The sequence below is a fragment of the Leptodactylus fuscus genome, chromosome 7 (assembly GCF_031893055.1).
Source record: "Leptodactylus fuscus isolate aLepFus1 chromosome 7, aLepFus1.hap2, whole genome shotgun sequence".
NCBI lineage: Eukaryota > Metazoa > Chordata > Amphibia > Anura > Leptodactylidae > Leptodactylus > Leptodactylus fuscus.
Genome location: NC_134271.1, coordinates 29168915 through 29188456, shown reverse-complemented (window position 1 = coordinate 29188456; position 19542 = coordinate 29168915). Strand labels below are relative to the sequence as shown.

Here is a 19542-nt window from a genome sequence, read left to right as displayed (position 1 = left end):
GGCCCTTCTTGAATGGTGATTGCGAATGTCCGTGCTCTGGGCATCCGCTGGCAGACAAAAGAGGCTCAGCAAAGCAAGTTTCCAAGTGGGAAACGTCAGAAAGAATCGACGAGGATGGGATTCGAACCCATGCATGCAGAGCACAATGGATTAGCAGTCCATCGCCTTAACCACTCGGCCACCTCGTCCTGGCGGCGGCCGATTCCCAACATCCCCAAAAGAATTTTGAGTAGCCTTGGGCTGCGTTTCCACTCAACCTCGTGTAGCGTCGTTCATTGGCCCAGTGGGCCTTATCTCACCTCCTACGGTATATAATGTCTTTCTAGTGGAAAGTCTACCAGAGATAAACCCACGCCAAGGGTTTAAATGCCAAAATGTCTCTAGTCATCAATAGTTCTTACTCATGTCTGTACTTCCCTGGCATTCCTTCAATCAGTCTATTCCTTAAATATGCCGTGAAAGCAAGACAGATCTGGATGCATGCTGCGCTGGCTCAATCAGCCACGCCACCACAAATCTCTAGCCCTCCACATGCGTCCAACTGCTGTGGCATTCTGCCAATTTGTCCGTGCGGTTTCAAGCAGCGCCTTTCCCAAAAAGATTTGATTTCTTAAATGTCACGACTCGCAGGGACTTCCTATTATTAAATGTTGCTGCCGAGTATGGAATAGAAGTGAAGGTCTCTTAGCTTTTGCAAAGGCAACCCCGTGAAACTCACTGCGGATGTTTGGGGGGCGTGAAGGGAAGGGGAGGGGGGACTTCTATTGTCCACATGGGTCCTCCTGGCGAGGATGGGATAAAAAGGCAAACGCTGTAAGGGCTGCGTCAAATAATACAGGCGCGCAGAAATTGGAGTCATCCATTAGAGATGCCGTTTGGCAGGCTTCCCGGCGGCGGTTTATTCGCAGGGCGCTGTGGCTTGGTCGTTTCAAGCGCCTGTCTAGTAAACAGGAGATCCAGCGCTTTCTTTCCGTGGCACTGTGGCTTGGTTGGTTAAAGCGCCCGTATTGTAACCCGGGCACCCGGCGGCTTCCTCATGTGGCGCTGTGGCTTAGTTGGTTAAAGCGCCTGTCTAGTAAACAGGAGATCCTGAGTTCGAATCTCAGCAGTGCCTACCTTCCCTATTTTCAGCTTTTCACGCAAAATGATAAGGAGGCGTTTGACATCGAACTTGCCTTTCCCACAGCCCAAAGATAGACCCATGGCGGGATAAAGAATGTGTATTGGCTAATGGCGGGAAAAGGAGGAACTCTGCCACCACCTTCTTTAGAGGATATAGGATGGCATCAAGCCAGACAAATGAAAAGAGAGGTGACTTCCTAGTGCCCCCCTTCATCGGCCACAACATCCATCCAGACGTCATTGCAGAGTTTGCCAACGGCCCTTCTTGAATGGTGATTGCGAATGTCCGTGCTCTGGGCATCCGCTGGCAGACAAAAGAGGCTCAGCAAAGCAAGTTTCCAAGTGGGAAACGTCAGAAAGAATCGACGAGGATGGGATTCGAACCCATGCATGCAGAGCACAATGGATTAGCAGTCCATCGCCTTAACCACTCGGCCACCTCGTCCTGGCGGCAGCCGATTCCCAACATCCCCAAAAGAATTTTGAGGAGCCTTGGGCTGCGTTTTCACTCAACCTCGTGTAGCGTCGTTCATTGGCCCAGTGGGCCTCATCTCACCTCCTACGGTATATAATGTCTTTCTAGTGGAAAGTCTACCAGAGATAAACCCACGCCAAGGGTTTAAATGCCAAAATGTCTCTAGTCATCAATAGTTCTTACTCATGTCTGTACTTCCCTGGCATTCCTTCAATCAGTCTATTCCTTAAATATGCCGTGAAAGCAAGACAGATCTGGATGCATGCTGCGCTGGCTCAATCAGCCACGCCACCACAAATCTCTAGCCCTCCACATGCGTCCAACTGCTGTGGCATTCTGCCAATTTGTCCGTGCGGTTTCAAGCAGCGCTTTTCTGAAAAAGATTTGATTTCTTAAATGTCACGACTCGCAGGGACTTCCTATTATTAAATGTTGCTGCCGAGTATGGAATAGAAGTGAAGGTCTCTTAGCTTTTGCAAAGGCAACCCCGTGAAACTCACTGCGGATGTTTGGGGGGCGTGAAGGGAAGGGGAGGGGGGACTTCTATTGTCCACATGGGTCCTCCTGGCGAGGATGGGATAAAAAGGCAAACGCTGTAAGGGCTGCGTCAAATAATACAGGCGCGCAGAAATTGGAGTCATCCATTAGAGATGCCGTTTGGCAGGCTTCCCGGCGGCGGTTTATTCGCAGGGCGCTGTGGCTTGGTCGTTTCAAGCGCCTGTCTAGTAAACAGGAGATCCAGCACTTTCTTTCCGTGGCACTGTGGCTTGGTTGGTTAAAGCGCCCGTATTGTAACCCGGGCACCCGGCGGCTTCCTCATGTGGCGCTGTGGCTTAGTTGGTTAAAGCGCCTGTCTAGTAAACAGGAGATCCTGAGTTCGAATCTCAGCAGTGCCTACCTTCCCTATTTTCAGCTTTTCACGCAAAATGATAAGGAGGCGTTTGACATCGAACTTGCCTTTCCCACAGCCCAAAGATAGACCCATGGCGGGATAAAGAATGTGTATTGGCTAATGGCGGGAAAAGGAGGAACTCTGCCACCACCTTCTTTAGAGGATATAGGATGGCATCAAGCCAGAGAAATGAAAAGAGAGGTGACTTCCTAGTGCCCCCCTTCATCGGCCACACCATCCATCCAGACGTCATTGCAGAGTTTGCCAACGGCCCTTCTTGAATGGTGATTGCGAATGTCCGTGCTCTGGGCATCCGCTGGCAGACAAAAGAGGCTCAGCAAAGCAAGTTTCCAAGTGGGAAACGTCAGAAAGAATCGACGAGGATGGGATTCGAACCCATGCATGCAGAGCACAATGGATTAGCAGTCCATCGCCTTAACCACTCGGCCACCTCGTCCTGGCGGCGGCCGATTCCCAACATCCCCAAAAGAATTTTGAGGAGCCTTGGGCTGCGTTTCCACTCAACCTCGTGTAGCGTCGTTCATTGGCCCAGTGGGCCTTATCTCACCTCCTACGGTATATAATGTCTTTCTAGTGGAAAGTCTACCAGAGATAAACCCACGCCAAGGGTTTAAATGCCAAAATGTCTCTAGTCATCAATAGTTCTTACTCATGTCTGTACTTCCCTGGCATTCCTTCAATCAGTCTATTCCTTAAATATGCCGTGAAAGCAAGACAGATCTGGATGCATGCTGCGCTGGCTCAATCAGCCACGCCACCACAAATCTCTAGCCCTCCACATGCGTCCAACTGCTGTGGCATTCTGCCAATTTGTCCGTGCGGTTTCAAGCAGCGCCTTTCCCAAAAAGATTTGATTTCTTAAATGTCACGACTCGCAGGGACTTCCTATTATTAAATGTTGCTGCCGAGTATGGAATAGAAGTGAAGGTCTCTTAGCTTTTGCAAAGGCAACCCCGTGAAACTCACTGCGGATGTTTGGGGGGCGTGAAGGGAAGGGGAGGGGGGACTTCTATTGTCCACATGGGTCCTCCTGGCGAGGATGGGATAAAAAGGCAAACGCTGTAAGGGCTGCGTCAAATAATACAGGCGCGCAGAAATTGGAGTCATCCATTAGAGATGCCGTTTGGCAGGCTTCCCGGCGGCGGTTTATTCGCAGGGCGTTGTGGCTTGGTCGTTTCAAGCGCCTGTCTAGTAAACAGGAGACCCAGCGCTTTCTTTCCTTGGCACTGTGGCTTGGTTGGTTAAAGCGCCCGTATTGTAACCCGGGCACCCGGCGGCTTTCTCATGTGGCGCTGTGGCTTAGTTGGTTAAAGCGCCTGTCTAGTAAACAGGAGATCATGAGTTCAAATCTCAGCAGTGCCTACTTTCCCTATTTTCAGCTTTTCACGCAAAATGATAAGGAGGCGTTTGACATCGAACTTGCCTTTCCCACAGCCCAAAGATAGACCCATGGCGGGATATAGAATGCGTATTGGCTAATGGCGGGAAAAGGAGGAACTCTGCCACCACCTTCTTTAGAGGATATAGGATGGCATCAAGCCAGACAAATGAAAAGAGAGGTGACTTCCTAGTGCCCCCCTTCATCGGCCACAACATCCATCCAGACGTCATTGCAGAGTTTGCCAACGGCCCTTCTTGAATGGTGATTGCGAATGTCCGTGCTCTGGGCATCCGCTGGCAGACAAAAGAGGCTCAGCAAAGCAAGTTTCCAAGTGGGAAACGTCAGAAAGAATCGACGAGGATGGGATTCGAACCCATGCATGCAGAGCACAATGGATTAGCAGTCCATCGCCTTAACCACTCGGCCACCTCGTCCTGGCGGCAGCCGATTCCCAACATCCCCAAAAGAATTTTGAGGAGCCTTGGGCTGCGTTTCCACTCAACCTCGTGTAGCGTCGTTCATTGGCCCAGTGGGCCTTATCTCACCTCCTACGGTATATAATGTCTTTCTAGTGGAAAGTCTACCAGAGATAAACCCACGCCAAGGGTTTAAATGCCAAAATGTCTCTAGTCATCAATAGTTCTTACTCATGTCTGTACTTCCCTGGCATTCCTTCAATCAGTCTATTCCTTAAATATGCCGTGAAAGCAAGACAGATCTGGATGCATGCTGCGCTGGCTCAATCAGCCACGCCACCACAAATCTCTAGCCCTCCACATGCGTCCAACTGCTGTGGCATTCTGCCAATTTGTCCGTGCGGTTTCAAGCAGCGCTTTTCTGAAAAAGATTTGATTTCTTAAATGTCACGACTCGCAGGGACTTCCTATTATTAAATGTTGCTGCCGAGTATGGAATAGAAGTGAAGGTCTCTTAGCTTTTGCAAAGGCAACCCCGTGAAACTCACTGCGGATGTTTGGGGGGCGTGAAGGGAAGGGGAGGGGGGACTTCTATTGTCCACATGGGTCCTCCTGGCGAGGATGGGATAAAAAGGCAAACGCTGTAAGGGCTGCGTCAAATAATACAGGCGCGCAGAAATTGGAGTCATCCATTAGAGATGCCGTTTGGCAGGCTTCCCGGCGGCGGTTTATTCGCAGGGCGCTGTGGCTTGGTCGTTTCAAGCGCCTGTCTAGTAAACAGGAGATCCAGCACTTTCTTTCCGTGGCACTGTGGCTTGGTTGGTTAAAGCGCCCGTATTGTAACCCGGGCACCCGGCGGCTTCCTCATGTGGCGCTGTGGCTTAGTTGGTTAAAGCGCCTGTCTAGTAAACAGGAGATCCTGAGTTCGAATCTCAGCAGTGCCTACCTTCCCTATTTTCAGCTTTTCACGCAAAATGATAAGGAGGCGTTTGACATCGAACTTGCCTTTCCCACAGCCCAAAGATAGACCCATGGCGGGATAAAGAATGTGTATTGGCTAATGGCGGGAAAAGGAGGAACTCTGCCACCACCTTCTTTAGAGGATATAGGATGGCATCAAGCCAGAGAAATGAAAAGAGAGGTGACTTCCTAGTGCCCCCCTTCATCGGCCACACCATCCATCCAGACGTCATTGCAGAGTTTGCCAACGGCCCTACTTGAATGGTGATTGCGAATGTCCGTGCTCTGGGCATCCGCTGGCAGACAAAAGAGGCTCAGCAAAGCAAGTTTCCAAGTGGGAAACGTCAGAAAGAATCGACGAGGATGGGATTCGAACCCATGCATGCAGAGCACAATGGATTAGCAGTCCATCGCCTTAACCACTCGGCCACCTCGTCCTGGCGGCGGCCGATTCCCAACATCCCCAAAAGAATTTTGAGGAGCCTTGGGCTGCGTTTCCACTCAACCTCGTGTAGCGTCGTTCATTGGCCCAGTGGGCCTTATCTCACCTCCTACGGTATATAATGTCTTTCTAGTGGAAAGTCTACCAGAGATAAACCCACGCCAAGGGTTTAAATGCCAAAATGTCTCTAGTCATCAATAGTTCTTACTCATGTCTGTACTTCCCTGGCATTCCTTCAATCAGTCTATTCCTTAAATATGCCGTGAAAGCAAGACAGATCTGGATGCATGCTGCGCTGGCTCAATCAGCCACGCCACCACAAATCTCTAGCCCTCCACATGCGTCCAACTGCTGTGGCATTCTGCCAATTTGTCCGTGCGGTTTCAAGCAGCGCTTTTCTGAAAAAGATTTGATTTCTTAAATGTCACGACTTGCAGGGACTTCCTATTATTAAATGTTGCTGCCGAGTATGGAATAGAAGTGAAGGTCTCTTAGCTTTTGCAAAGGCAACCCCGTGAAACTCACTGCGGATGTTTGGGGGGCGTGAAGGGAAGGGGAGGGGGGACTTCTATTGTCCACATGGGTCCTCCTGGCGAGGATGGGATAAAAAGGCAAACGCTGTAAGGGCTGCGTCAAATAATACAGGCGCGCAGAAATTGGAGTCATCCATTAGAGATGCCGTTTGGCAGGCTTCCCGGCGGCGGTTTATTCGCAGGGCGCTGTGGCTTGGTCGTTTCAAGCGCCTGTCTAGTAAACAGGAGATCCAGCACTTTCTTTCCGTGGCACTGTGGCTTGGTTGGTTAAAGCGCCCGTATTGTAACCCGGGCACCCGGCGGCTTCCTCATGTGGCGCTGTGGCTTAGTTGGTTAAAGCGCCTGTCTAGTAAACAGGAGATCCTGAGTTCGAATCTCAGCAGTGCCTACCTTCCCTATTTTCAGCTTTTCACGCAAAATGATAAGGAGGCGTTTGACATCGAACTTGCCTTTCCCACAGCCCAAAGATAGACCCATGGCGGGATAAAGAATGTGTATTGGCTAATGGCGGGAAAAGGAGGAACTCTGCCACCACCTTCTTTAGAGGATATAGGATGGCATCAAGCCAGACAAATGAAAAGAGAGGTGACTTCCTAGTGCCCCCCTTCATCGGCCACACCATCCATCCAGACGTCATTGCAGAGTTTGCCAACGGCCCTTCTTGAATGGTGATTGCGAATGTCCGTGCTCTGGGCATCCGCTGGCAGACAAAAGAGGCTCAGCAAAGCAAGTTTCCAAGTGGGAAACGTCAGAAAGAATCGACGAGGATGGGATTCGAACCCATGCATGCAGAGCACAATGGATTAGCAGTCCATCGCCTTAACCACTCGGCCACCTCGTCCTGGCGGCGGCCGATTCCCAACATCCCCAAAAGAATTTTGAGGAGCCTTGGGCTGCGTTTCCACTCAACCTCGTGTAGCGTCGTTCATTGGCCCAGTGGGCCTTATCTCACCTCCTACGGTATATAATGTCTTTCTAGTGGAAAGTCTACCAGAGATAAACCCACGCCAAGGGTTTAAATGCCAAAATGTCTCTAGTCATCAATAGTTCTTACTCATGTCTGAAATTCCCTGGCATTCCTTCAATCAGTCTATTCCTTAAATATGCCGTGAAAGCAAGACAGATCTGGATGCATGCTGCGCTGGCTCAATCAGCCACGCCACCACAAATCTCTAGCCCTCCACATGCGTCCAACTGCTGTGGCATTCTGCCAATTTGTCCGTGCGGTTTCAAGCAGCGCCTTTCCCAAAAAGATTTGATTTCTTAAATGTCACGACTCGCAGGGACTTCCTATTATTAAATGTTGCTGCCGAGTATGGAATAGAAGTGAAGGTCTCTTAGCTTTTGCAAAGGCAACCCCGTGAAACTCACTGCGGATGTTTGGGGGGCGTGAAGGGAAGGGGAGGGGGGACTTCTATTGTCCACATGGGTCCTCCTGGCGAGGATGGGATAAAAAGGCAAACGCTGTAAGGGCTGCGTCAAATAATACAGGCGCGCAGAAATTGGAGTCATCCATTAGAGATGCCGTTTGGCAGGCTTCCCGGCGGCGGTTTATTCGCAGGGCGCTGTGGCTTGGTCGTTTCAAGCGCCTGTCTAGTAAACAGGAGATCCAGCGCTTTCTTTCCGTGGCACTGTGGCTTGGTTGGTTAAAGCGCCCGTATTGTAACCCGGGCACCCGGCGGCTTCCTCATGTGGCGCTGTGGCTTAGTTGGTTAAAGCGCCTGTCTAGTAAACAGGAGATCCTGAGTTCGAATCTCAGCAGTGCCTACCTTCCCTATTTTCAGCTTTTCACGCAAAATGATAAGGAGGCGTTTGACATCGAACTTGCCTTTCCCACAGCCCAAAGATAGACCCATGGCGGGATATAGAATGCGTATTGGCTAATGGCGGGAAAAGGAGGAACTCTGCCACCACCTTCTTTAGAGGATATAGGATGGCATCAAGCCAGACAAATGAAAAGAGAGGTGACTTCCTAGTGCCCCCCTTCATCGGCCACAACATCCATCCAGACGTCATTGCAGAGTTTGCCAACGGCCCTTCTTGAATGGTGATTGCGAATGTCCGTGCTCTGGGCATCCGCTGGCAGACAAAAGAGGCTCAGCAAAGCAAGTTTCCAAGTGGGAAACGTCAGAAAGAATCGACGAGGATGGGATTCGAACCCATGCATGCAGAGCACAATGGATTAGCAGTCCATCGCCTTAACCACTCGGCCACCTCGTCCTGGCGGCAGCCGATTCCCAACATCCCCAAAAGAATTTTGAGGAGCCTTGGGCTGCGTTTTCACTCAACCTCGTGTAGCGTCGTTCATTGGCCCAGTGGGCCTCATCTCACCTCCTACGGTATATAATGTCTTTCTAGTGGAAAGTCTACCAGAGATAAACCCACGCCAAGGGTTTAAATGCCAAAATGTCTCTAGTCATCAATAGTTCTTACTCATGTCTGTACTTCCCTGGCATTCCTTCAATCAGTCTATTCCTTAAATATGCCGTGAAAGCAAGACAGATCTGGATGCATGCTGCGCTGGCTCAATCAGCCACGCCACCACAAATCTCTAGCCCTCCACATGCGTCCAACTGCTGTGGCATTCTGCCAATTTGTCCGTGCGGTTTCAAGCAGCGCTTTTCTGAAAAAGATTTGATTTCTTAAATGTCACGACTCGCAGGGACTTCCTATTATTAAATGTTGCTGCCGAGTATGGAATAGAAGTGAAGGTCTCTTAGCTTTTGCAAAGGCAACCCCGTGAAACTCACTGCGGATGTTTGGGGGGCGTGAAGGGAAGGGGAGGGGGGACTTCTATTGTCCACATGGGTCCTCCTGGCGAGGATGGGATAAAAAGGCAAACGCTGTAAGGGCTGCGTCAAATAATACAGGCGCGCAGAAATTGGAGTCATCCATTAGAGATGCCGTTTGGCAGGCTTCCCGGCGGCGGTTTATTCGCAGGGCGCTGTGGCTTGGTCGTTTCAAGCGCCTGTCTAGTAAACAGGAGATCCAGCGCTTTCTTTCGGTGGCACTGTGGCTTGGTTGGTTAAAGCGCCCGTATTGTAACCCAGGCACCCGATGGCTTCCTCATGTGGCGCTGTGGCTTAGTTGGTTAAAGCGCCTGTCTAGTAAACAGGAGATCCTGAGTTCGAATCTCAGCAGTGCCTACCTTCCCTATTTTCAGCTTTTCACGCAAAATGATAAGGAGGCGTTTGACATCGAACTTGCCTTTCCCACAGCCCAAAGATAGACCCATGGCGGGATAAAGAATGTGTATTGGCTAATGGCGGGAAAAGGAGGAACTCTGCCACCACCTTCTTTAGAGGATATAGGATGGCATCAAGCCAGACAAATGAAAAGAGAGGTGACTTCCTAGTGCCCCCCTTCATCGGCCACAACATCCATCCAGACGTCATTGCAGAGTTTGCCAACGGCCCTTCTTGAATGGTGATTGCGAATGTCCGTGCTCTGGGCATCCGCTGGCAGACAAAAGAGGCTCAGCAAAGCAAGTTTCCAAGTGGGAAACGTCAGAAAGAATCGACGAGGATGGGATTCGAACCCATGCATGCAGAGCACAATGGATTAGCAGTCCATCGCCTTAACCACTCGGCCACCTCGTCCTGGCGGCAGCCGATTCCCAACATCCCCAAAAGAATTTTGAGGAGCCTTGGGCTGCGTTTTCACTCAACCTCGTGTAGCGTCGTTCATTGGCCCAGTGGGCCTTATCTCACCTCCTACGGTATATAATGTCTTTCTAGTGGAAAGTCTACCAGAGATAAACCCACGCCAAGGGTTTAAATGCCAAAATGTCTCTAGTCATCAATAGTTCTTACTCATGTCTGTACTTCCCTGGCATTCCTTCAATCAGTCTATTCCTTAAATATGCCGTGAAAGCAAGACAGATCTGGATGCATGCTGCGCTGGCTCAATCAGCCACGCCACCACAAATCTCTAGCCCTCCACATGCGTCCAACTGCTGTGGCATTCTGCCAATTTGTCCGTGCGGTTTCAAGCAGCGCCTTTCCCAAAAAGATTTGATTTCTTAAATGTCACGACTCGCAGGGACTTCCTATTATTAAATGTTGCTGCCGAGTATGGAATAGAAGTGAAGGTCTCTTAGCTTTTGCAAAGGCAACCCCGTGAAACTCACTGCGGATGTTTGGGGGACGTGAAGGGAAGGGGAGGGGGGACTTCTATTGTCCACATGGGTCCTCCTGGCGAGGATGGGATAAAAAGGCAAACGCTGTAAGGGCTGCGTCAAATAATACAGGCGCGCAGAAATTGGAGTCATCCATTAGAGATGCCGTTTGGCAGGCTTCCCGGCGGCGGTTTATTCGCAGGGCGCTGTGGCTTGGTCGTTTCAAGCGCCTGTCTAGTAAACAGGAGATCCAGCGCTTTCTTTCCGTGGCACTGTGGCTTGGTTGGTTAAAGCGCCCGTATTGTAACCCGGGCACCCGGCGGCTTCCTCATGTGGCGCTGTGGCTTAGTTGGTTAAAGCGCCTGTCTAGTAAACAGGAGATCCTGAGTTTGAATCTCAGCAGTGCCTACCTTCCCTATTTTCAGCTTTTCACGCAAAATGATAAGGAGGCGTTTGACATCGAACTTGCCTTTCCCACAGCCCAAAGATAGACCCATGGCGGGATAAAGAATGTGTATTGGCTAATGGCGGGAAAAGGAGGAACTCTGCCACCACCTTCTTTAGAGGATATAGGATGGCATCAAGCCAGACAAATGAAAAGAGAGGTGACTTCCTAGTGCCCCCCTTCATCGGCCACACCATCCATCCAGACGTCATTGCAGAGTTTGCCAACGGCCCTTCTTGAATGGTGATTGCGAATGTCCGTGCTCTGGGCATCCGCTGGCAGACAAAAGAGGCTCAGCAAAGCAAGTTTCCAAGTGGGAAACGTCAGAAAGAATCGACGAGGATGGGATTCGAACCCATGCATGCAGAGCACAATGGATTAGCAGTCCATCGCCTTAACCACACGGCCACCTCGTCCTGGCGGCGGCCGATTCCCAACATCCCCAAAAGAATTTTGAGGAGCCTTGGGCTGCGTTTCCACTCAACCTCGTGTAGCGTCGTTCATTGGCCCAGTGGGCCTTATCTCACCTCCTACGGTATATAATGTCTTTCTAGTGGAAAGTCTACCAGAGATAAACCCACGCCAAGGGTTTAAATGCCAAAATGTCTCTAGTCATCAATAGTTCTTACTCATGTCTGTACTTCCCTGGCATTCCTTCAATCAGTCTATTCCTTAAATATGCCGTGAAAGCAAGACAGATCTGGATGCATGCTGCGCTGGCTCAATCAGCCACGCCACCACAAGTCTCTAGCCCTCCACATGCGTCCAACTGCTGTGGCATTCTGCCAATTTGTCCGTGCGGTTTCAAGCAGCGCCTTTCCCAAAAAGATTTGATTTCTTAAATGTCACGACTCGCAGGGACTTCCTATTATTAAATGTTGCTGCCGAGTATGGAATAGAAGTGAAGGTCTCTTAGCTTTTGCAAAGGCAACCCCGTGAAACTCACTGCGGATGTTTGGGGGGCGTGAAGGGAAGGGGAGGGGGGACTTCTATTGTCCACATGGGTCCTCCTGGCGAGGATGGGATAAAAAGGCAAACGCTGTAAGGGCTGCGTCAAATAATACAGGCGCGCAGAAATTGGAGTCATCCATTAGAGATGCCGTTTGGCAGGCTTCCCGGCGGCGGTTTATTCGCAGGGCGTTGTGGCTTGGTCGTTTCAAGCGCCTGTCTAGTAAACAGGAGACCCAGCGCTTTCTTTCCTTGGCACTGTGGCTTGGTTGGTTAAAGCGCCCGTATTGTAACCCGGGCACCCCGCGGCTTTCTCATGTGGCGCTGTGGCTTAGTTGGTTAAAGCGCCTGTCTAGTAAACAGGAGATCATGAGTTCAAATCTCAGCAGTGCCTACTTTCCCTATTTTCAGCTTTTCACGCAAAATGATAAGGAGGCGTTTGACATCGAACTTGCCTTTCCCACAGCCCAAAGATAGACCCATGGCGGGATATAGAATGCGTATTGGCTAATGGCGGGAAAAGGAGGAACTCTGCCACCACCTTCTTTAGAGGATATAGGATGGCATCAAGCCAGACAAATGAAAAGAGAGGTGACTTCCTAGTGCCCCCCTTCATCGGCCACAACATCCATCCAGACGTCATTGCAGAGTTTGCCAACGGCCCTTCTTGAATGGTGATTGCGAATGTCCGTGCTCTGGGCATCCGCTGGCAGACAAAAGAGGCTCAGCAAAGCAAGTTTCCAAGTGGGAAACGTCAGAAAGAATCGACGAGGATGGGATTCGAACCCATGCATGCAGAGCACAATGGATTAGCAGTCCATCGCCTTAACCACTCGGCCACCTCGTCCTGGCGGCGGCCGATTCCCAACATCCCCAAAAGAATTTTGAGGAGCCTTGGGCTGCGTTTTCACTCAACCTCGTGTAGCGTCGTTCATTGGCCCAGTGGGCCTTATCTCACCTCCTACGGTATATAATGTCTTTCTAGTGGAAAGTCTACCAGAGATAAACCCACGCCAAGGGTTTAAATGCCAAAATGTCTCTAGTCATTAATAGTTCTTACTCATGTCTGTACTTCCCTGGCATTCCTTCAATCAGTCTATTCCTTAAATATGCCGTGAAAGCAAGACAGATCTGGATGCATGCTGCGCTGGCTCAATCAGCCACGCCACCACAAATCTCTAGCCCTCCACATGCGTCCAACTGCTGTGGCATACTGCCAATTTGTCCGTGCGGTTTCAAGCAGCGCTTTTCTGAAAAAGATTTGATTTCTTAAATGTCACGACTCGCAGGGACTTCCTATTATTAAATGTTGCTGCCGAGTATGGAATAGAAGTGAAGGTCTCTTAGCTTTTGCAAAGGCAACCCCGTGAAACTCACTGCGGATGTTTGGGGGGCGTGAAGGGAAGGGGAGGGGGGACTTCTATTGTCCACATGGGTCCTCCTGGCGAGGATGGGATAAAAAGGCAAACGCTGTAAGGGCTGCGTCAAATAATACAGGCGCGCAGAAATTGGAGTCATCCATTAGAGATGCCGTTTGGCAGGCTTCCCGGCGGCGGTTTATTTGCAGGGCGCTGTGGCTTGGTCGTTTCAAGCGCCTGTCTAGTAAACAGGAGATCCAGCACTTACTTTCCGTGGCACTGTGGCTTGGTTGGTTAAAGCGCCCGTATTGTAACCCGGGCACCCGGCGGCTTCCTCATGTGGCGCTGTGGCTTAGTTGGTTAAAGCGCCTGTCTAGTAAACGGGAGATCCTGAGTTCGAATCTCAGCAGTGCCTACCTTCCCTATTTTCAGCTTTTCACGCAAAATGATAAGGAGGCGTTTGACATCGAACTTGCCTTTCCCACAGCCCAAAGATAGACCCATGGCGGGATAAAGAATGTGTATTGGCTAATGGCGGGAAAAGGAGGAACTCTGCCACCACCTTCTTTAGAGGATATAGGATGGCATCAAGCCAGACAAATGAAAAGAGAGGTGACTTTCTAGTGCCCCCCTTCATCGGCCACACCATCCATCCAGACGTCATTGCAGAGTTTGCCAACAGCCCTTCTTTAATGGTGATTGCGAATGTCCGTGCTCTGGGCATCCGCTGGCAGACAAAAGAGGCTCAGCAAAGCAAGTTTCCAAGTGGGAAACGTCAGAAAGAATCGACGAGGATGGGATTCGAACCCATGCATGCAGAGCACAATGGATTAGCAGTCCATCGCCTTAACCACTCGGCCACCTCGTCCTGGCGGCGGCCGATTCCCAACATCCCCAAAAGAATTTTGAGGAGCCTTGGGCTGCGTTTCCACTCAACCTCGTGTAGCGTCGTTCATTGGCCCAGTGGGCCTTATCTCACCTCCTACGGTATATAATGTCTTTCTAGTGGAAAGTCTACCAGAGATAAACCCACGCCAAGGGTTTAAATGCCAAAATGTCTCTAGTCATCAATAGTTCTTACTCATGTCTGTACTTCCCTGGCATTCCTTCAATCAGTCTATTCCTTAAATATGCCGTGAAAGCAAGACAGATCTGGATGCATGCTGCGCTGGCTCAATCAGCCACGCCACCACAAATCTCTAGCCCTCCACATGCGTCCAACTGCTGTGGCATTCTGCCAATTTGTCCGTGCGGTTTCAAGCAGCGCCTTTCCCAAAAAGATTTGATTTCTTAAATGTCACGACTCGCAGGGACTTCCTATTATTAAATGTTGCTGCCGAGTATGGAATAGAAGTGAAGGTCTCTTAGCTTTTGCAAAGGCAACCCCGTGAAACTCACTGCGGATGTTTGGGGGGCGTGAAGGGAAGGGGAGGGGGGACTTCTATTGTCCACATGGGTCCTCCTGGCGAGGATGGGATAAAAAGGCAAACGCTGTAAGGGCTGCGTCAAATAATACAGGCGCGCAGAAATTGGAGTCATCCATTAGAGATGCCGTTTGGCAGGCTTCCCGGCGGCGGTTTATTCGCAGGGCGCTGTGGCTTGGTCGTTTCAAGCGCCTGTCTAGTAAACAGGAGATCCAGCGCTTTCTTTCCGTGGCACTGTGGCTTGGTTGGTTAAAGCGCCCGTATTGTAACCCGGGCACCCGGCGGCTTCCTCATGTGGCGCTGTGGCTTAGTTGGTTAAAGCGCCTGTCTAGTAAACAGGAGATCCTGAGTTCGAATCTCAGCAGTGCCTACCTTCCCTATTTTCAGCTTTTCACGCAAAATGATAAGGAGGCGTTTGACATCGAACTTGCCTTTCCCACAGCCCAAAGATAGACCCATGGCGGGATAAAGAATGTGTATTGGCTAATGGCGGGAAAAGGAGGAACTCTGCCACCACCTTCTTTAGAGGATATAGGATGGCATCAAGCCAGACAAATGAAAAGAGAGGTGACTTCCTAGTGCCCCCCTTCATCGGCCACACCATCCATCCAGACGTCATTGCAGAGTTTGCCAACGGCCCTTCTTGAATGGTGATTGCGAATGTCCGTGCTCTGGGCATCCGCTGGCAGACAAAAGAGGCTCAGCAAAGCAAGTTTCCAAGTGGGAAACGTCAGAAAGAATCGACGAGGATGGGATTCGAACCCATGCATGCAGAGCACAATGGATTAGCAGTCCATCGCCTTAACCACTCGGCCACCTCGTCCTGGCGGCGGCCGATTCCCAACATCCCCAAAAGAATTTTGAGGAGCCTTGGGCTGCGTTTCCACTCAACCTCGTGTAGCGTCGTTCATTGGCCCAGTGGGCCTTATCTCACCTCCTACGGTATATAATGTCTTTCTAGTGGAAAGTCTACCAGAGATAAACCCACGCCAAGGGTTTAAATGCCAAAATGTCTCTAGTCATCAATAGTTCTTACTCATGTCTGTACTTCCCTGGCATTCCTTCAATCAGTCTATTCCTTAAATATGCCGTGAAAGCAAGACAGATCTGGATGCATGCTGCGCTGGCTCAATCAGCCACGCCACCACAAATCTCTAGCCCTCCACATGCGTCCAACTGCTGTGGCATTCTGCCAATTTGTCCGTGCGGTTTCAAGCAGCGCCTTTCCCAAAAAGATTTGATTTCTTAAATGTCACGACTCGCAGGGACTTCCTATTATTAAATGTTGCTGCCGAGTATGGAATAGAAGTGAAGGTCTCTTAGCTTTTGCAAAGGCAACCCCGTGAAACTCACTGCGGATGTTTGGGGGGCGTGAAGGGAAGGGGAGGGGGGACTTCTATTGTCCACATGGGTCCTCCTGGTGAGGATGGGATAAAAAGGCAAACGCTGTAAGGGCTGCGTCAAATAATACAGGCGCGCAGAAATTGGAGTCATCCATTAGAGATGCCGTTTGGCAGGCTTCCCGGCGGCGGTTTATTCGCAGGGCGTTGTGGCTTGGTCGTTTCAAGCGCCTGTCTAGTAAACAGGAGATCCAGCGCTTTCTTTCCGTGGCACTGTGGCTTGGTTGGTTAAAGCGCCCGTATTGTAACCCGGGCACCCGGCGGCTTTCTCATGTGGCGCTGTGGCTTAGTTGGTTAAAGCGCCTGTCTAGTAAACAGGAGATCATGAGTTCAAATCTCAGCAGTGCCTACTTTCCCTATTTTCAGCTTTTCACGCAAAATGATAAGGAGGCGTTTGACATCGAACTTGCCTTTCCCACAGCCCAAAGATAGACCCATGGCGGGATATAGAATGCGTATTGGCTAATGGCGGGAAAAGGAGGAACTCTGCCACCACCTTCTTTAGAGGATATAGGATGGCATCAAGCCAGACAAATGAAAAGAGAGGTGACTTCCTAGTGCCCCCCTTCATCGGCCACAACATCCATCCAGACGTCATTGCAGAGTTTGCCAACGGCCCTTCTTGAATGGTGATTGCGAATGTCCGTGCTCTGGGCATCCGCTGGCAGACAAAAGAGGCTCAGCAAAGCAAGTTTCCAAGTGGGAAACGTCAGAAAGAATCGACGAGGATGGGATTCGAACCCATGCATGCAGAGCACAATGGATTAGCAGTCCATCGCCTTAACCACTCGGCCACCTCGTCCTGGCGGCAGCCGATTCCCAACATCCCCAAAAGAATTTTGAGGAGCCTTGGGCTGCGTTTTCACTCAACCTCGTGTAGCGTCGTTCATTGGCCCAGTGGGCCTTATCTCACCTCCTACGGTATATAATGTCTTTCTAGTGGAAAGTCTACCAGAGATAAACCCACGCCAAGGGTTTAAATGCCAAAATGTCTCTAGTCATCAATAGTTCTTACTCATGTCTGTACTTCCCTGGCATTCCTTCAATCAGTCTATTCCTTAAATATGCCGTGAAAGCAAGACAGATCTGGATGCATGCTGCGCTGGCTCAATCAGCCACGCCACCACAAATCTCTAGCCCTCCACATGCGTCCAACTGCTGTGGCATTCTGCCAATTTGTCCGTGCGGTTTCAAGCAGCGCTTTTCTGAAAAAGATTTGATTTCTTAAATGTCACGACTCGCAGGGACTTCCTATTATTAAATGTTGCTGCCGAGTATGGAATAGAAGTGAAGGTCTCTTAGCTTTTGCAAAGGCAACCCCGTGAAACTCACTGCGGATGTTTGGGGGGCGTGAAGGGAAGGGGAGGGGGGACTTCTATTGTCCACATGGGTCCTCCTGGTGAGGATGGGATAAAAAGGCAAACGCTGTAAGGGCTGCGTCAAATAATACAGGCGCGCAGAAATTGGAGTCATTCATTAGAGATGCCGTTTGGCAGGCTTCCCGGCGGCGGTTTATTCGCAGGGCGCTGTGGCTTGGTCGTTTCAAGCGCCTGTCTAGTAAACAGGAGATCCAGCGCTTTCTTTCCGTGGCACTGTGGCTTGGTTGGTTAAAGCGCCCGTATTGTAACCCGGGCACCCGGCGGCTTCCTCATGTGGCGCTGTGGCTTAGATGGTTAAAGCGCCTGTCTAGTAAACAGGAGATCCTGAGTTCGAATCTCAGCAGTGCCTACCTTCCCTATCTTCAGCTTTTCACGCAAAATGATAAGGAGGCGTTTGACATCGAACTTGCCTTTCCCACAGCCCAAAGATAGACCCATGGCGGGATAAAGAATGTGTATTGGCTAATGGCGGGAAAAGGAGGAACTCTGCCACCACCTTCTTTAGAGGATATAGGATGGCATCAAGCCAGACAAATGAAAAGAGAGGTGACTTCCTAGTGCCCCCCTTCATCGGCCACACCATCCATCCAGACGTCATTGCAGAGTTTGCCAACGGCCCTTCTTGAATGGTGATTGCGAATGTCCGTGCTCTGGGCATCCGCTGGCAGACAAAAGAGGCTCAGCAAAGCAAGTTTCCAAGTGGGAAACGTCAGAAAGAATCGACGAGGATGGGATTCGAACCCATGCATGCAGAGCACAATGGGTTAGCAGTCCATCGCCATAACCACTCGGCCACCTCGTCCTGGCGGCGGCCGATTCCCAACATCCCCAAAAGAATTTTGAGGAGCCTTGGGCTGCGTTTCCACTCAACCTCGTGTAGCGTCGTTCATTGGCCCAGTGGGCCTTATCTCACCTCCTACGGTATATAATGTCTTTCTAGTGGAAAGTCTACCAGAGATAAACCCACGCCAAGGGTTTAAATGCCAAAATGTCTCTAGTCATCAATAGTTCTTACTCATGTCTGTACTTCCCTGGCATTCCTTCAATCAGTCTATTCCTTAAATATGCCGTGAAAGCAAGACAGATCTCGATGCATGCTGCGCTGGCTCAATCAGCCACGCCACCACAAATCTCTAGCCCTCCACATGCGTCCAACTGCTGTGGCATTCTGCCAATTTGTCCGTGCGGTTTCAAGCAGCGCCTTTCCCAAAAAGATTTGATTTCTTAAATGTCACGACTCGCAGGGACTTCCTATTATTAAATGTTGCTGCCGAGTATGGAATAGAAGTGAAGGTCTCTTAGCTTTTGCAAAGGCAACCCCGTGAAACTCACTGCGGATGTTTGGGGGGCGTGAAGGGAAGGGGAGGGGGGACTTCTATTGTCCACATGGGTCCTCCTGGCGAGGATGGGATACAAAGGCAAACGCTGTAAGGGCTGCGTCAAATAATACAGGCGCGCAGAAATTGGAGTCATCCATTAGAGATGCCGTTTGGCAGGCTTCCCGGCGGCGGTTTATTCGCAGGGCGTTGTGGCTTGGTCGTTTCAAGCGCCTGTCTAGTAAACAGGAGACCCAGCGCTTTCTTTGCTTGGCACTGTGGCTTGGTTGGTTAAAGCGCCCGTATTGTAACCCGGGCACCCCGCGGCTTTCTCATGTGGCGCTGTGGCTTAGTTGGTTGAAGCGCCTGTCTAGTAAACAGGAGATCATGAGTTCAAATCTCAGCAGTGCCTACTTTCCCTATTTTCAGCTTTTCACGCAAAATGATAAGGAGGCGTTTGACATCGAACTTGCCTTTCCCACAGCCCAAAGATAGACCCATGGCGGGATATAGAATGCGTATTGGCTAATGGCGGGAAAAGGAGGAACTCTGCCACCACCTTCTTTAGAGGATATAGGATGGCATCAAGCCAGACAAATGAAAAGAGAGGTGACTTCCTAGTGCCCCCCTTCATCGGCCACACCATCCATCCATCCAGACGTCATTGCAGAGTTTGCCAACGGCCCTTCTTGAATGGTGATTGCGAATGTCCGTGCTCTGGGCATCCGCTGGCAGACAAAAGAGGCTCAGCAAAGCAAGTTTCCAAGTGGGAAACGTCAGAAAGAATCGACGAGGATGGGATTCGAACCCATGCATGCAGAGCACAATGGATTAGCAGTCCATCGCCTTAACCACTCGGCCACCTCGTCCTGGCGGCGGCCGATTCCCAACATCCCCAAAAGAATTTTGAGGA

General features: G+C 50.5%; 26 non-coding genes across 26 annotated transcripts; 13 read left to right on the top strand and 13 right to left on the bottom strand.

The window, feature by feature from the left end:
* Positions 1–106: 106 nt before the first annotated feature.
* TRNAS-GCU (transfer RNA serine (anticodon GCU)) lies at positions 107–188 on the bottom strand. Its single transcript has one exon. It is a non-coding gene; the product is annotated as a tRNA-Ser (tRNA).
* Positions 189–1040: 852 nt separating this feature from the next.
* TRNAT-AGU (transfer RNA threonine (anticodon AGU)) lies at positions 1041–1114 on the top strand. Its single transcript has one exon. It is a non-coding gene; the product is annotated as a tRNA-Thr (tRNA).
* A 371-nt stretch (positions 1115–1485) lies between these two features.
* TRNAS-GCU (transfer RNA serine (anticodon GCU)) lies at positions 1486–1567 on the bottom strand. Its single transcript has one exon. It is a non-coding gene; the product is annotated as a tRNA-Ser (tRNA).
* An 852-nt stretch (positions 1568–2419) lies between these two features.
* TRNAT-AGU (transfer RNA threonine (anticodon AGU)) lies at positions 2420–2493 on the top strand. Its single transcript has one exon. It is a non-coding gene; the product is annotated as a tRNA-Thr (tRNA).
* A 371-nt stretch (positions 2494–2864) lies between these two features.
* Positions 2865–2946, bottom strand: TRNAS-GCU (transfer RNA serine (anticodon GCU)). Its single transcript has one exon. It is a non-coding gene; the product is annotated as a tRNA-Ser (tRNA).
* Positions 2947–3798: 852 nt separating this feature from the next.
* TRNAT-AGU (transfer RNA threonine (anticodon AGU)) lies at positions 3799–3872 on the top strand. Its single transcript has one exon. It is a non-coding gene; the product is annotated as a tRNA-Thr (tRNA).
* A 371-nt stretch (positions 3873–4243) lies between these two features.
* TRNAS-GCU (transfer RNA serine (anticodon GCU)) lies at positions 4244–4325 on the bottom strand. The gene has a single exon. It is a non-coding gene; the product is annotated as a tRNA-Ser (tRNA).
* Positions 4326–5177: 852 nt separating this feature from the next.
* Positions 5178–5251, top strand: TRNAT-AGU (transfer RNA threonine (anticodon AGU)). Its single transcript has one exon. It is a non-coding gene; the product is annotated as a tRNA-Thr (tRNA).
* Positions 5252–5622: 371 nt separating this feature from the next.
* On the bottom strand, positions 5623–5704 carry TRNAS-GCU (transfer RNA serine (anticodon GCU)). Its single transcript has one exon. It is a non-coding gene; the product is annotated as a tRNA-Ser (tRNA).
* Positions 5705–6556: 852 nt separating this feature from the next.
* Positions 6557–6630, top strand: TRNAT-AGU (transfer RNA threonine (anticodon AGU)). Its single transcript has one exon. It is a non-coding gene; the product is annotated as a tRNA-Thr (tRNA).
* Positions 6631–7001: 371 nt separating this feature from the next.
* On the bottom strand, positions 7002–7083 carry TRNAS-GCU (transfer RNA serine (anticodon GCU)). The gene has a single exon. It is a non-coding gene; the product is annotated as a tRNA-Ser (tRNA).
* An 852-nt stretch (positions 7084–7935) lies between these two features.
* Positions 7936–8009, top strand: TRNAT-AGU (transfer RNA threonine (anticodon AGU)). The gene has a single exon. It is a non-coding gene; the product is annotated as a tRNA-Thr (tRNA).
* A 371-nt stretch (positions 8010–8380) lies between these two features.
* Positions 8381–8462, bottom strand: TRNAS-GCU (transfer RNA serine (anticodon GCU)). The gene has a single exon. It is a non-coding gene; the product is annotated as a tRNA-Ser (tRNA).
* An 852-nt stretch (positions 8463–9314) lies between these two features.
* On the top strand, positions 9315–9388 carry TRNAT-AGU (transfer RNA threonine (anticodon AGU)). Its single transcript has one exon. It is a non-coding gene; the product is annotated as a tRNA-Thr (tRNA).
* Positions 9389–9759: 371 nt separating this feature from the next.
* TRNAS-GCU (transfer RNA serine (anticodon GCU)) lies at positions 9760–9841 on the bottom strand. Its single transcript has one exon. It is a non-coding gene; the product is annotated as a tRNA-Ser (tRNA).
* An 852-nt stretch (positions 9842–10693) lies between these two features.
* On the top strand, positions 10694–10767 carry TRNAT-AGU (transfer RNA threonine (anticodon AGU)). Its single transcript has one exon. It is a non-coding gene; the product is annotated as a tRNA-Thr (tRNA).
* A 1305-nt stretch (positions 10768–12072) lies between these two features.
* On the top strand, positions 12073–12146 carry TRNAT-AGU (transfer RNA threonine (anticodon AGU)). The gene has a single exon. It is a non-coding gene; the product is annotated as a tRNA-Thr (tRNA).
* A 371-nt stretch (positions 12147–12517) lies between these two features.
* Positions 12518–12599, bottom strand: TRNAS-GCU (transfer RNA serine (anticodon GCU)). Its single transcript has one exon. It is a non-coding gene; the product is annotated as a tRNA-Ser (tRNA).
* Positions 12600–13451: 852 nt separating this feature from the next.
* Positions 13452–13525, top strand: TRNAT-AGU (transfer RNA threonine (anticodon AGU)). Its single transcript has one exon. It is a non-coding gene; the product is annotated as a tRNA-Thr (tRNA).
* Positions 13526–13896: 371 nt separating this feature from the next.
* On the bottom strand, positions 13897–13978 carry TRNAS-GCU (transfer RNA serine (anticodon GCU)). The gene has a single exon. It is a non-coding gene; the product is annotated as a tRNA-Ser (tRNA).
* Positions 13979–14830: 852 nt separating this feature from the next.
* On the top strand, positions 14831–14904 carry TRNAT-AGU (transfer RNA threonine (anticodon AGU)). The gene has a single exon. It is a non-coding gene; the product is annotated as a tRNA-Thr (tRNA).
* A 371-nt stretch (positions 14905–15275) lies between these two features.
* Positions 15276–15357, bottom strand: TRNAS-GCU (transfer RNA serine (anticodon GCU)). Its single transcript has one exon. It is a non-coding gene; the product is annotated as a tRNA-Ser (tRNA).
* An 852-nt stretch (positions 15358–16209) lies between these two features.
* TRNAT-AGU (transfer RNA threonine (anticodon AGU)) lies at positions 16210–16283 on the top strand. The gene has a single exon. It is a non-coding gene; the product is annotated as a tRNA-Thr (tRNA).
* Positions 16284–16654: 371 nt separating this feature from the next.
* On the bottom strand, positions 16655–16736 carry TRNAS-GCU (transfer RNA serine (anticodon GCU)). The gene has a single exon. It is a non-coding gene; the product is annotated as a tRNA-Ser (tRNA).
* An 852-nt stretch (positions 16737–17588) lies between these two features.
* Positions 17589–17662, top strand: TRNAT-AGU (transfer RNA threonine (anticodon AGU)). Its single transcript has one exon. It is a non-coding gene; the product is annotated as a tRNA-Thr (tRNA).
* Positions 17663–19416: 1754 nt separating this feature from the next.
* On the bottom strand, positions 19417–19498 carry TRNAS-GCU (transfer RNA serine (anticodon GCU)). Its single transcript has one exon. It is a non-coding gene; the product is annotated as a tRNA-Ser (tRNA).
* Between the last annotated feature and the right edge of the window lie 44 nt (positions 19499–19542).